This window comes from Carassius auratus, unplaced genomic scaffold, assembly GCF_003368295.1.
Source record: "Carassius auratus strain Wakin unplaced genomic scaffold, ASM336829v1 scaf_tig00036645, whole genome shotgun sequence".
In the NCBI taxonomy this organism is placed as follows: domain Eukaryota; kingdom Metazoa; phylum Chordata; class Actinopteri; order Cypriniformes; family Cyprinidae; genus Carassius; species Carassius auratus.
This window is the reverse complement of record NW_020526324.1, coordinates 107,948-122,149: the sequence shown is the minus strand read 5'-3', so window position 1 is coordinate 122,149 and position 14,202 is coordinate 107,948. Positions and strand designations below refer to the sequence as shown.

Genomic DNA, 14,202 nt, shown 5'->3' with positions numbered 1-14,202 from the left:
GGTCATTCCACTAGCTGGGCACAATCCAGGAAAAGGTCAGTGAGAGTGACTCCCCCCACCCACAATTCCTGCTGGCCCGGGACTCGAACTCACAACCTTTCGATTGGGAGTCTGACTCTCTAACCATTAGGCAAAGACTTCTTCAAGAACAAGAGCAAGAGCTTGGACAAAAAAGTTGGGTGGCTTGCTCTGACAGGAATGGTCTAATCTTTAGTTGAATGTTGTATAAGGCAAATCTGCAGGACCGGGTCTTTGTATCAATATGGTCTGTGAAGCTTAACTGATGATCCATCACAACTCCTAGGTTTCTGGCTGTCCTGGAAGGAGTTATGGTTTGACGAATCCAGCTGTATAGAGAAGTTGTGATGAAATGATGGGTTAGCTGGAACCACCAGGAGTTCTGTCTTAGTAAGGCTGAGCTGAAGGTGATGATCATTCATCCAGCTAGAAATGTCACTCAGACAGGATGAAATGTGAGCAACTACCATCGGTTCATCTGGTTGGAATGAGAAGTAGAGTTGAGTGTCATCGGCGTAGCAGTGATAAGAAAAGCCATGCGTCTGAATGACAGATCCTAATGACGTCATGTAAACGGAAAAGAGAAGTGGTCCAAGTACTGAGCCTTGAGGAACCCCACTAACAAGTTGTTGTGACTTAGGAACATCACCCCTCCAAGACACCCTGAAGGATCTATCAGAGAGGTAGGACTTAAACCACAGGAGTGCAGTTCCAGTTTTCTAGAAGTGCTGGATTTAGAGAGGGTTTCTTAAGTATTGGGCTTACCCGAGCCTGCTTAAATGCTGAGAGAAATGTTCCAGAGTGAAGAGAGGAGTTGATAATGTGAGTAAGTGAAGGTATGACTGAAGAAGAAATCACTTGAAGGAGGTGAGTGGGGATCGGATCAAGTGGACAAGTAGTAAGATTTGTAACCGCACTGGGTTGTACATAATAATTAACTCAAATGATATATAGGGAATTTGAATAATTAATCAGGAATATGATTAATATACATCTCATATGACAGTTACACTAAATTTTATTGATTATGAAAAATAGCTCAATTGCATTTATCAATAACTCATTACAGGGCACTGCAATTTACTCATTAATATGTCAATATTCCATTGTTCATATCAATTATTGTGATATCTCTTACTGTAAATTACTGCAAATCAAACAGTGGTTTGTCCAGCAAACGGCCGTAAGATTAACTTATCAATTTTCAATAAAGTTATCACTTCTTATAATTCAAGGAAAAATATTCTCTGGTCATGAAAACATTATCCTACCATTATGATAAATTTAGTTTCTCAAAATATAGCTTGTAGCTAAAGATCAGACACTTCAGTGACTCGTAATGTGAGCGGTTCGGAGGCAATCATGAATATATTGGTTTTTAATAATTGAACTAATAATACATCAAATTACAAAGCACACAGAGTAAATACGCGTACGACAATACAGACAGTAAAGTTTGTACAAGACATAACGGAATCCAAATAAGGGAGAGAGAGAGAGAGAGAGAGAGAGAGAGAGAGAGATAGAGATAAAGAGAAAGAGATTACAGAATGAGCTCAGGTATGAAAATCACAGACAGTAACCCTTAGCAGCCAACACGAATCAAATCACAGACCAACTTTAAAGCAGCATTTAAATCTCCAAAAGAAAAGAAAAGAAAACAACGAAAAAGAAAGCTTCCGAAGGAGCCATGAGAATGGCTGTCCTCTCCGCCCCTGTGCTGAGGGGGACGGCGATATGAGCACGGCCCAAGGCCGCGCAGAGGCACGAGCGGGAGCGACGAGGGTCGCAGCAGGTTAGCATCGTGTCAGAGAAGGAAGAGAGGGCGGACCTTGTTCGGTCAGCTCTCATGGCTTGAGATGGTTCACGCCTCTGTTCGCGTGAACAACCAATGAACGTCCGCGATCTGAAGCGGGAAAAAGTTCCTTTGTCTCTGTGGAAACATCCACCCTAATGATTTAGGGCTTATCAGATTTCAGCAGTGATATTCTAGCAAGTTCGTAATTCAAGATTGATACATTTTACACACATTTTACACAGGGGAATAGTTGGGTCACAACATGACAATTCCAAAAACACCAAACAGTACATATATAACTGATAGAAACACGAAGTTACATTCAAATGCAGAATTACACACATTTAACGTTTGATTAGCACACGATTAAAACTGCTGATTTTCCAATTTATAATTTTATAGTGGAGAGGGCTGCGGGAGTGGCAGTGTCTTCAGGTTTGATCCAGGTCTCAGTTAGCGCCATGAGGTTGAGTAGCAATTGAGAGTGAGGAGTCACGTGCCGATTTGGGTTGATTTGGGAGGGTTCTGAGCCGGTCGGCCATGATGGTAGGACACGCTATCAGTTGCCAGGGGCAACGCCTTCAGAACTTCACATAAGCGCGACTAAACAGTCCCGACCTCTTCATTTTTTGTGCATTTATTATGTCGGCGTAACAGAAACGGATCTACGAATAAGAGAAAGAAATGAAGAAAGTAAAGCAATGCGAAAGATAAGGCGAAAGAAAGGGGACCTTACAGGAACAAGCTCACACCAAGCACAAAACAGCGGTATTTGGAGAAGCTCTCAGGCATCCAAAATATCGACCCATACAAGCTCCCTGCAGCGGCACAGTAAACACGGACCATTTACCTCCATGCACACATATGGACATTGTGAATTATATTGTTTACGATGTAAGTCACCTTGCATTCAGGCTATTAACCCTCTGGGGACGGATTAGGCGGTACCGCCCAAAATGGCATACTTTTACAAATGTGTAGTTATCTCAAAAACTATTAATGCTAGAGAGATGCGGGTTTTTTTTGCCGTCTTCCTCGGATTCAGCTGAAAACAGCGGTGTCCAGTTTGTATATTAAACACTTCCCTTATTGTGCAATACCACTGCGTAAACAGGCCAATGAAAACGATTGTGCTAGGCAGATTCAACACGCAACAGCCAATGGAAAAACTGCCGCTGGGAGGAGTCTTTTTCTAACCCAATCAGAGGAAGGTTATGTCTTCTAGCGATTCAGAGGACTCTGTAGCTCTGCTGTAGCCTTGTAAAAGCTGGCTGGACTAAAGTAAAAGACATGTAATCAATAAGCGTTCAGAGAATCAGCATCAGGGTGGAGAAAGCAGAACGCGATCGGAGTATTAGCGAGCACAAAGAGCTAAATTCGAGCGATCAGAGAATCAGCATCACGTGGAGAAAGCAGAAAGTGATCGGAGTGTTGGCGAGCACAAAGAGATAAATTCGAGAGAGATACAGCATTATTACAGAATTGTTTTATCAAAATGGCAAGCAGTAAAAGATTTACGGCAGAACAAGCTCTGGAACAATTACTGGAAAGGCCTGGAGAGGCCTTGCTTTGCTCACTGGCATGCCTAGGACTGTTTTTAAAAAAAGTTAATTATTTAATTGTTCTTTACACATTTGATTAAACAATAACACATTTCTGTCAAGCAAAGAGTTTGAAAAAATGTATTTTCTTTGTTCAAAAACTGTTCTATATTGTGTGTTTTTCAGTAATAAATGACAAAAATCTAATTTTCGTTTTTGAAATTCTCTAGTTTATTGTAAAATTTTTCACTCATACTTCCATAATGCATGCTTATGGTAGCTTAGGGTCTTCTGAATCCATAGATACCAAACACAGGGTGTTTCATCTCCTTTACATATGATTTATAAGCCCAAATATAAAAATAGAGAAAACAGACCAAAAAGGGCTTAGTCCCAAAAATAAAAAAAAAACGCCTAGGACTGTTTGTAAATAAAGTTAATTATTTAATTGATCTTTACACATTTGATTGAACATTAACCCATTTCTGTCAAGCAAAGAGTTTGAAAAATATATTTTTGGGTCAAAAACTTTTAACTATTGTTGTGTGAGGTAGGATTTTCAGTAATAAATGACAAAAATCTCATTTTCGTCTTTGAAATTCTCTAGTTTATTGTACAATTTTTCACTCATACTTCCTTTATAGACATATTGCATGCATGCTTATGGTAGCTTAGGGTCTTCTGAATCCATTGATACCAAATACATGGTGGTCCATCCTCATTACATATGGTTTATAAGCCGAAATGTAAAAATAGAGAAAACGGACCAAAAAGGGCTTAGTCCCCTAAGGGTTAATAGCTTTAATCAATCCAGGACATTTACATCTTGCAATCACACATTTAACTATGCTAGCTAATCCAGAACTGGTTTGTCCACTTTGCATCCCCCAATACCCAACACAAAAACCTGGTACAATATGCGTCATTGGGCTAAAATCAAATTATAACTAAACATACACAGCTATAGCCTACATCAAAACATGTTGGAAACCTTTGTGTACATTGAACATCTCATTACAATCTAGTCTTTACGAAACAGTGGCAGTTATTTAAGTTCCTTTGTCAAGAAGTGTCTTCTAAATGCAGTGTAATTACAACACACAGAACCCGCATGTGAATAAACTTACTTTGTCCAGTACAATGCTGTTTTCACCACCTGGAGGCTTGTAGATGGACCCAGCCACAGCAGAAAGCCTCATAACTTTCCAAAGACTTGTGGCTTTTAAATTCCTGAATTGTGTAGTAACTTACACCAAAAACAAGATAATTCACAATGTCCATATATGTGCATGGAGGTAAATGGTGCAGGTCTCTGTGCCATTCCGCTGCAGGGAGCTCGTATGGGTCGATATTTTGGATGACCGAGAGCTTCTCCAAATACCGCTGTTTTGCGCTTGATGTAACCAAAAAAAAAAACCTGTATTCCATTGTTCCCTCTGTTTTCCATATGCATCGTGTGAGGTACTGGAGCAGTTTTTAACGCAGTAGTAACTTCCAGGCATGGTAAAAAACAGTGCAGAATTGCAAAAACCTCTTCTACTACCGAGCTAACAACACATGTAAGAAATCCTGTTTCGCATCCGGTGTCCTGCCAACATGGCAGTGACTGTGATATCGAGGGGAGGGGCTCTGTGCTATGACGACACCTCCTCACTCTCACTAGAACAGTGATCCTCAAATCTGGATCGCGAGATCCACTTTCCTGCGAAGTTTAGCTCTAACCCTAATCAAACATGCACGAGTTTGCTAATCAGTGTCTTCAGGATCATTAGAAAATCACATGCAGGTGTGTTTAATTAGAGTCGGAGCTAAACTCTGCAGGAAACTGGATCTCGCGAGCCAGATTTGAGGATCACTGTACTAGAAGAAATGAAGTCTTGCAAAGCACACTGGCAGTTCCAGAGACCAACTGAAATAGAGAGCGTAGTAGTAGAGGTCAGAGGGATAGGCCGTAGATTTGTCGAATAGGTCTTCCTTCAACGTACATTTCGTGCTCTGAGTGTTAGTTGTGATGGTAGAGATCTGAAAACACATAGTGATCAAGTGCCCTTTCAGCGTGTTTGGCGAGGCATCTGTGGCTTAATTTGATGGGCATTGAAGGGGCATTCATCATTTCCTCCCTCGCCGCAGTAAAAGGGAGGGGCCATCGGCACCATATTACACGGTGCCCGTCTCTTCTCAGTGCCTTCAGAAAATCGTTCTGCCAACCCTGACGGTGTTTCAGGCTGCAGCAATCTCCGGCAAACAATTTCCTCAGTTACCGCCTGGAAACTAGCGGTGCTAAGAGGCTCACTACCTCTACGGAGGTCTGTAGAGTAGCTAGTACAGTTGTTCCCTGCCTGCCCGTCACTTCAGGGCACTGAGCTAGTAGCTCTGGGCATACGAGGAAGCGGTCCATGAGATTCGTCGAGACATGGATTTGTCTCAAGGGGAGGGGCCATTGACACCATATTATACGGTGCCCGTCTCTCCTCAGTGCCCTCAGGAGACTGGTCTACCGACCCTGCCGGTCAATTCTATCGACGTGTTACACACATTATTCACAGCTGGTCACAAATAAGATGTTTCCCAATGCGCTGAGCAGCGCAGCATCTCGTTCCGCTTTCTCTGGGAACAAGGTAACAGTTAAGCAACCGGGAATGTTCAACATTATACAGAAAAGCAATTTGTATCAAATTACAAAAAAACTAATTATCACTAATGTGAGGATGTTTCTAATGCAGTGTCTTTGGGAGGGATGCTAAATTTGATCAGTCTCTCTTCTGACTGCTGTTATCATTCTCTAACAATTTGTAATTTAATTTATTAATTTAAATTGTACTATTTTTGAGGTACATGACATGTGCTTTAAATAGAGGTGGGCATAGATTATTTTTTTTTTTAATCTAAATACTTATATACAAAGAAACCTACATTTATTCAGACACCTTCAACATTTCTCACATTATTACAGTTTTGCTATATACATCAAAAATATATATCTGGTGTCTTTATAAATTTGGTTTGACTGTTAAAACTACAAAGTAGTCAAGAGCAGTGAGTGATTTTCATTTTCATTTTCTTGGATTAACATTACAGCAGCCAGTAGCTAAATTAGGCGCGGTCACTTTAAGAGACAAGGAACACATCCAATATAATACACATCCCACTTTTCCTCAACTGTTTACTTTCACTTAAGAAATAACTGACAGTTTTTTTGAGCATAATTTCCAAGGTGGATATTTTGACAAATTTCGTATGTAAATAAGCAAATTTGATGTTCAAGTGTTTTGATCAAAACCCTTGAAAACGCTTATTTTTAGCGTCTCGAGACGCCTTTCTCTGCGTGAGCCCTGAACACCAGAACACTGCGAGTACTGAATTGGGCTCTTTCACATCTTGTTGTTTGTTTCAAACTGCGATTTGTATTTGTTCGTTCAGGTGCAGGAGGGACTTTGAGGAGAACTTCGCAGAAGAGAGCTCGGTTCAGTGTCGCTGTCCGTTAGGCTGGCCTCAGCAAGTCGGTTACATAAAATATCAAGGTGAAAGTCATCATAGCTTGCTTAGTATAGACCCAGCTCCCAACCCAACTTTGAGAATAGATTAACGGCAATATTTTTTTTATCGCCCAATAAGAGTCTCGCGTTAACGCAGCACGTTAACACCGATAACGGCCCACCACTAGTTTTAAAGTTCGAAGATATGTGAGTCACATTTATTTATTTATATTTTTGTCAAGACATAAATGTTTTATTTTTTGTTATAACAATATTAACACTACAGAGCCTCACACATGACATCCAGGAAAAAAAAATAGACCAAATTGTGTACATGATTTATAAATGGAGAGATGGAATTAGGAAACTGTGTTCAATTTTTTCTTTTATTTAGTTGCATGTCATGTGCAGGGCTCTGTATAACACTGATGTTTCTGTGAATGGGATTGTGATGTGATGTATTGACTATTTAAGCTGATTATTTATTTGAAACTATGGCTGTTGTTGTTGTTTATCAATAAAGAATGTTATATGCATTTGGTTTAGGTTTTCAGTTTGGTTTTTAAATTTATTAAAAATGTCAATAGCAGGAAAAATAAACCAGTGGTTCAGTTTTTACAGTGTATGACAGTATTTATCATGTTTTATAACAATCACATCATGTTGTCTTCCATTATAAACATATAGAAAGTAAAATAGAACTGACCTGTTACTGTAATCTTAACTGTATTACTGAACTCGCTGTAGTAGTTTCCTCGTCGTGCTCTGCACCTGTATTCTCCTTCATCAGAGTCTCTCACAGACTTGATTGTTTTAGTTGCATCAGTCGTGGATTCAGGGTTTGAGTCTTTTGTCCAGTGAATTGTCCATCCAGTTAACTGTCCCACATCACAGCTCAGAGTAACTGTGTCTCCAGTGAACACTGAACTCTGGGGTTTTACAGTCAGAGTCAGCTTCGGTTTATCTGTGAGTGGACAGTAATGCAGCGAACATTTTACATTTTAGCTGACTGAACAAAGGACATTTAATAATATAAAATTAAACTAAACACTGCTGAAATACTTTGTGTATCTGGATCTGAATGAAATGAAATAATCAATCGTTAGCAATAACACACACACATGAACATCACTGCATCAGAAACAAGGTTCAACAGATTACATTTTGTTCCTGAAATCAAGATTGGATTTTAAATGAATAAATAAAAGGCCCTCAAATATTACTAATAATTATTTAAATGTTTTACCAAACTGTAGTTTATTGTTTTAACTCATATTTCATAAATATTCAATAGTTTTTTGACAAAAATATTCCTATAAAAACAATATTATATTAGAAACATTCTTTCACTCTGACTACATGTTAAATGTTTTTAATATTGTATTGTATTAAATGTTATATTATATTTAAGAGATTAATAATAAATGAATAAACATAGAAGCTCAGATGTGTGACCTTCTGTCATTATAGTTTATACATCATATTTGGTGCTAAATTAAATCTATCTTAAACATTTGTTAATCTATAAACAATACACACTGTTGTTATTCATGATGCTCTCAGATGTTGGAACTTCTGATACATTTTTCTGGATTATGATGATTTCCTTCTGTTTTACTGATTTATCTGTAGTAATCAAAAGTATGTTTAATTACTGAAATACTAAAAATTACATATTTACAATTTATTACAAATATATGGTCATATGAAGCACACACAGACACACCAGAAACCTTTCTTCAAATAATATCAATCACTTTATCAAAATTTCTACTTTACAGCTGTGCAGTTTTTTATTTTATTATTATTTTTTTTTATAGCATTTAGGTTTAATGAATTAATTATTACTCTTTTAATGTTAATTTTAACTTTGAATCATGGAGATATAACGGATGATGTGCTGGGTTCAGTGGTAGATTGCTGCCATAAAATAAAAATAACATGATGCTGCAACGTGATCTCATGAGAATACGTGTGTATTATTACGTTAAATGTGGTTCTACCACACGTACATTTACTTACGTTTTCATGCACATACAAACTTACAACATTGACATATTTATAGCAGTAAAACATGATGATTAAACAGATGTGAATCTGAACACTCACCTGATACAGTCAGTGTAACAGCAGCACTGATGTCTGATGATCTCTGTGAGTATCTCTCTCCTCTACAGCTGTATTCAGCACTGTCATACACATCAGCTGTGAAACTGTACTCTGCTGTTTCTGTTGTAAATGGATTGTAAGTGTATCCATCTTTAAACCATCTGTATGTCCACTGAAAGTGTTCTGCTCCCTGTATGTCACATGTGAGAGTGACTCTCTCTCCGCTGAACACACGCTCATCTGGAGTCACCTTCACTACAGCTTTCACTGATAAACACATAAATAAATAAACATTATTAATTGAAACATTACAGTATTATCACTGTTATGAACTCATTATCCCCCTGAGAAAAAAATAAATAAATAAAAAATTCTGCATTAAATTAAAATGAGTTTGCTTTGTGTCGATGAGATTATTGTTGATATTTGTTAACAAAATAAAACATTGATATTAAAAGTCTATTTTTATTACAGCTCGTACAACATTTATAATATCTGTAGTGTAAAATGTAAGAGTGTAAAACAAGAGTGCTGATATAAAATAACAATGTGTTGTATAACTTAAATACTGCAATTACTAAAAATAGTTTTATTGAAATAGGCTATTATCCATGTATTCTTTTATATTCAGTGATTAATAAAGAAATGTGTTCTGTGTGTGTTTCATGAATATGTCTCTGTAGTGGACACTCAGATGTGAGGCAGTGGACAGATGCTGATGTCTGACAAAAAAATAAATACAAAATAAATAAATAAATACATAAGACCTCTCTGGACCGCCCCATCTTTTGAAGGTGTGTAGATAAGTGAACAATTGCAGAGACTCATCAGAAACACTTCTAAAACATTCAATTATTTATAGTTCATTAACAGTTTTGTTTTTCTTTTATTATCTTCTGAGAAATCCTGCATTGCCTGCCTGTTACGTGATGATCCTGCTGTGCTGGACTGTATGTAAAAAAATAAGGTAAGTCTGACTCTGTGCATGTGTGTATACATATATAGTGTACACACACACACACACACACACACACATTACATACACTGTGTGTGTTATTGTAATAGACATTGTGCATTTAATAAGTCCACAAACATTAATCAGTTCACTAATATGACAAAAACATGGGTTGTGGTGTTCCTCATTTTTAAGATACTTTGAAAAAAGCCTGAGCTAAATGAATAAATATTTAATTTGATGTAGATGCCTCTTTTTTCAATGAACAGAGTACACTGAGTCTCAGAGCAGCTGTGTTAATAACAGGAGACACATCTGGTGAGACTTTCCTGATGACGAGGAGCTTTCTGATGAACCTGCTGACATGAGTTCATCTTACTAGGAGTAAACCAAGTTTTTCTTTTGTTATTTGAGCCAATGAGAGAGCAAAATATATATTTGTGGTACTCTCCCATTTACTGCTTTCAAAGTTTACCCAACTATGACGACTTCCTGCTGAGAAACACAGAAATGTGAAAAAGATTTATTAAGCTACATACATCTTGAGGATTAGCAATTTCTTAAAATGTCTTGTGTGAATTTTCCCGATCAGTGACCAACATTTAGATCAGGAAACAAAGTGTCACTATTGACTGCACTGTACACACAATTTTAATTCAATTTGTAATTGAGTTTATTCATTTAAATTGTACTATTTTTGAGGTACATGAAATGTGTTTTAAAGTTTGAAGATATCTGAGTCACATTTATTTATTTATATTTTTGTCAAGATGTAAATGTTTTATTTTTTGTTTATAATAATATTAACACTACGGAGCCTCGCACATGACATCCAGGAACAAAAAATAGACTAAATCGTGTACATAATTTATTAATCAAGAGATCGAATTAGGAAACTGTGTTCAATTTTTTCTTTTTTTTTTCTTGCATGTCATGTGCAGGGCTCTGTATAACACTGATGTTTCTGTGAATGGGATTGTGATGTGATGTATTGACTTTTTCAGCTGATTATTTATTTGAAACTATGGCTGTTGTTGTTGTTTATCAAAAAAGAATGTTTTATGCATTTGGTTTAGTTTTTCAGTTTGGTTTTTAAATTTATTAAAAATGTCAATAGCAGGAAAAATAAACTAGTGGTATGGATGTTAAATGATGATTAAACAGATGTGAATCTGAACACTCACCTGATACAGTCAGTGTAACAGCAGAACTGATGTCTGATAATCTCTGTGAGTGTGTGTCTCCTCTACAGCTGTATTCACCACTGAAAGTCCACTCAGCTGTGAAACTGATCTCTGCTGCTGTTGTTGTTGGATATGGATAGAAAGGATTTCCATCTTTAAACCAGCTGTATCTCCACTGAAAGTGTCCTGCTCCCTGTATGTCACATGTGAGAGTGACTGTCTCTCCGCTGAACACATGATCATATGGAGTCACCTTCAATACAGCTTTCACTGATAAACACATAAATAAATATACATTATTAATTAAAACATTACAGTATTATCACTGTTATGAACTCATTATCCCCCTGAGAATTTTTTTTTAAATTGTGTATTAAATTAAAATTAGTTTGCTTTGTGTCGATGAGATTATTGTTGATATTTGTTAACAAAATAAGACATTGATATTAAAAGTATTTTTATTACAGCTCGTACAACATTTATAATATCTGTAGTGTAAAATGTAAGAGTGTAAAACAGAGTGCTGATATAAAATAACAATGTGATGTGGTCATGTGACCGTTTGAACTGTTTAGTGTTGCAGGATGTGATCTGTTTCACATACTATTAAGAAATAGACAGAATACAACATTGTGCTGAATTCATTCTGAACAAACACAGTCTCTCAACTGAATTCGGTCTTGAAGGATCTCAGGTGGGTATTTCCAACTGGAATGTGCTCATTTAGGTGTCAACTACAATGCACACATACATTTTTAAATATATATTAAAATACATTTTTAATCCTAATATTTGTGGAAGGGGGGCACAACAATACAATCCTTCTTACACTGAAAAATGGCAATGGGCAGATTGTTCTATTTGCACAAATGAATTTCATATTTCCTACATGATTATTTTGTTTCTCATCTAAACATATTTTAGTCTTGTGCCATTTATTTAATGCTGACGAATGTTCAACCTGTTAGAAATAATCATGTTTAAATTATATAAATTTGTTGTGTTTTCTCTGGAAACTCCGCCCCCTGCGAATACGCAAAGCAAAAACAGTTCACCATTTTCTCTCTTGCTTTGAATCTTTTGGATGGTGTAAGCTGCAAGTTATCGTGGAACGCTAAAGCCTGAAGGTAATTAACATTTTGAACTGAAATGCTATTGAGAATCAGTTAGTAGTCAGTTTTTAACGTATTTTCACTGAGGTAAACATTTTTATGTAAGTTACCTTGACATTTCTGATTTCATGGAAAGGCAAAAGTTAGTGCGAACGTTTAACAATAACAATTAACTGTTTAACATTATGACTTTTATTAACAATTTTCTAATTGTGTACATTCCTTAAGGCATATGTATTCGTATTTTATACAGTGTATGACAACTAATTATCTTAAGGGAGGGATGGCACCAAATAACGTTAGGGGATATGGCGTTACTTACGGAACGTTTAGGCCTTCTGGCTGAACTATGTATCTTTTAAACTTGTTACTTGTTATTCTCTGTTTATTTCGAATTCTCTTTTAAAGAAAGTCATTTCACTTGGCCCCTTAATTGCAACAAATGGAAAAATGCTTATCAAACGGGGTGGGGGAGGGGATTTTACAGAACGTAATCGACTTAAATTGGGAAATACCAAAAAATCACAAAATGCATGCCACACTCAAATTTACTGTCATATTTACTATCATATTTCATATCCGCACTAAAATCTTATATGCCTCTTGTGTTTTATGCTGGAAAATATTTATTTCCGGTCTAAAAAAGCAGCATGTGCTGTCGGTGATTTTAGCCACTAGAGGCCGCTCTCACACTGTATAATGAAAACAGAGCCTTCTCAGCCGCTGCTGCAACAGACCCAACCCGGGAAACTTTGAGCCGCTCCAGCAGAGGACGAAACACGGAAAACTATCAGCAGGGATTTTTGCCGATAACTGACTGTTCCACCAATCAACTATCGGTGCCGTTTAATCGGCAAAACCGATAAATTGGTCGACCTCTAATCCCGATGCACTGCATCCTCAATTTTCAATTTTACTTCACAAGTGATGTGTGCGCGCGTGTGAGTGTGTTCACCTATTCGGGAAGTCGCAGTGACATTCCAGTTAAGGTTTCAAGGGAGTAAAGCCTGTTTATGCCATTAGGAAATTAAATTTGGTAAAATAAATGTTTTTAAAATAAATGTTCATTTAAAAGCAGTGCTCATTCATCAGTGTATTATGTTACCATTAGAGATGCACACAAACCTTGCATTTCCAGGTATGTCCCTCTTTGGCTGATTTATTTTCAAGATGGAGGCTCAACATGGCTTCTGCCATTAGAACAATTCACTCGTATGTATTTTAAATGGCAACTTACTTATACACTTACGAGAATACTTAATTAGTTGTTTGAATTGTATAAACATTGAGAACATATAATTTTGAAAGAACAAAGTGTTTTTGGCAACAAAAAAAAAATCAACTTTAACTATTACACAGTGTAGCTTTAATTACTCTTGTCTCGACTCCCTCTGCTATTGTATGCTACCACGACAAAGCACATCAGTACATTATTATTGGTATTCTGTAATTATCCATCTGCCTGCCGTAAGGTTGCTGGCCACTGCACAATTGGGTATCTTTTATCTAAACTTGTAGGACTACCATCCACTATCCTAGAACTGAGGTCTAACAGTAATCTGTAATCAGTCATCTGTCTTTCTTGGTCTTGTCTGGTTCTCATTATATACAAGTTCACATTTTTCATGATATCTACATTATTAAATGATTGAAATTGCATTTGTTTGAATATTCCCAGAGCAGTTCTGTCGAATCTCATTTTGTCTGTGCATTCCGCAGGATGATGACGAAGCCTTAATCCAAAAATCCACAGAGGAGACCACCGTGGGAATCTACATTCTCAAATTCTGTGACAGATCAGATGACATCGGGATTGTTCTGGAAAGCCAGAACATCTTGCAAGGCTTGGACAACTTTGCGTTAGCTATGGCAATGCTTTTTGGTCTTATGTATGCCTTAAATTTCAACTACCCGCACCTGAAATGAAAAATACATTTGAGGTACTGCAGAAGATAGTTTTTTAATAACTTGATACTGTTCGTTTACTTCTGTAGCACATACATAAAAAT

At 37.0% G+C, this 14,202-nt stretch overlaps 1 protein-coding gene across 1 annotated transcript in view; it reads right to left on the bottom strand.

Annotated features, from left to right (window-relative positions):
• LOC113082669 (leucine-rich repeats and immunoglobulin-like domains protein 1) overlaps positions 1–7,791 on the bottom strand; it is a 35,326-nt gene extending 27,535 nt beyond the window's left edge. The window contains exon 1 of the mRNA XM_026254210.1: positions 7,540–7,791. The gene's annotated coding sequence lies outside the window, so the exon portion shown is untranslated. The remainder of the gene's footprint in view (positions 1–7,539) is intronic.
• Between the last annotated feature and the right edge of the window lie 6,411 nt (positions 7,792–14,202).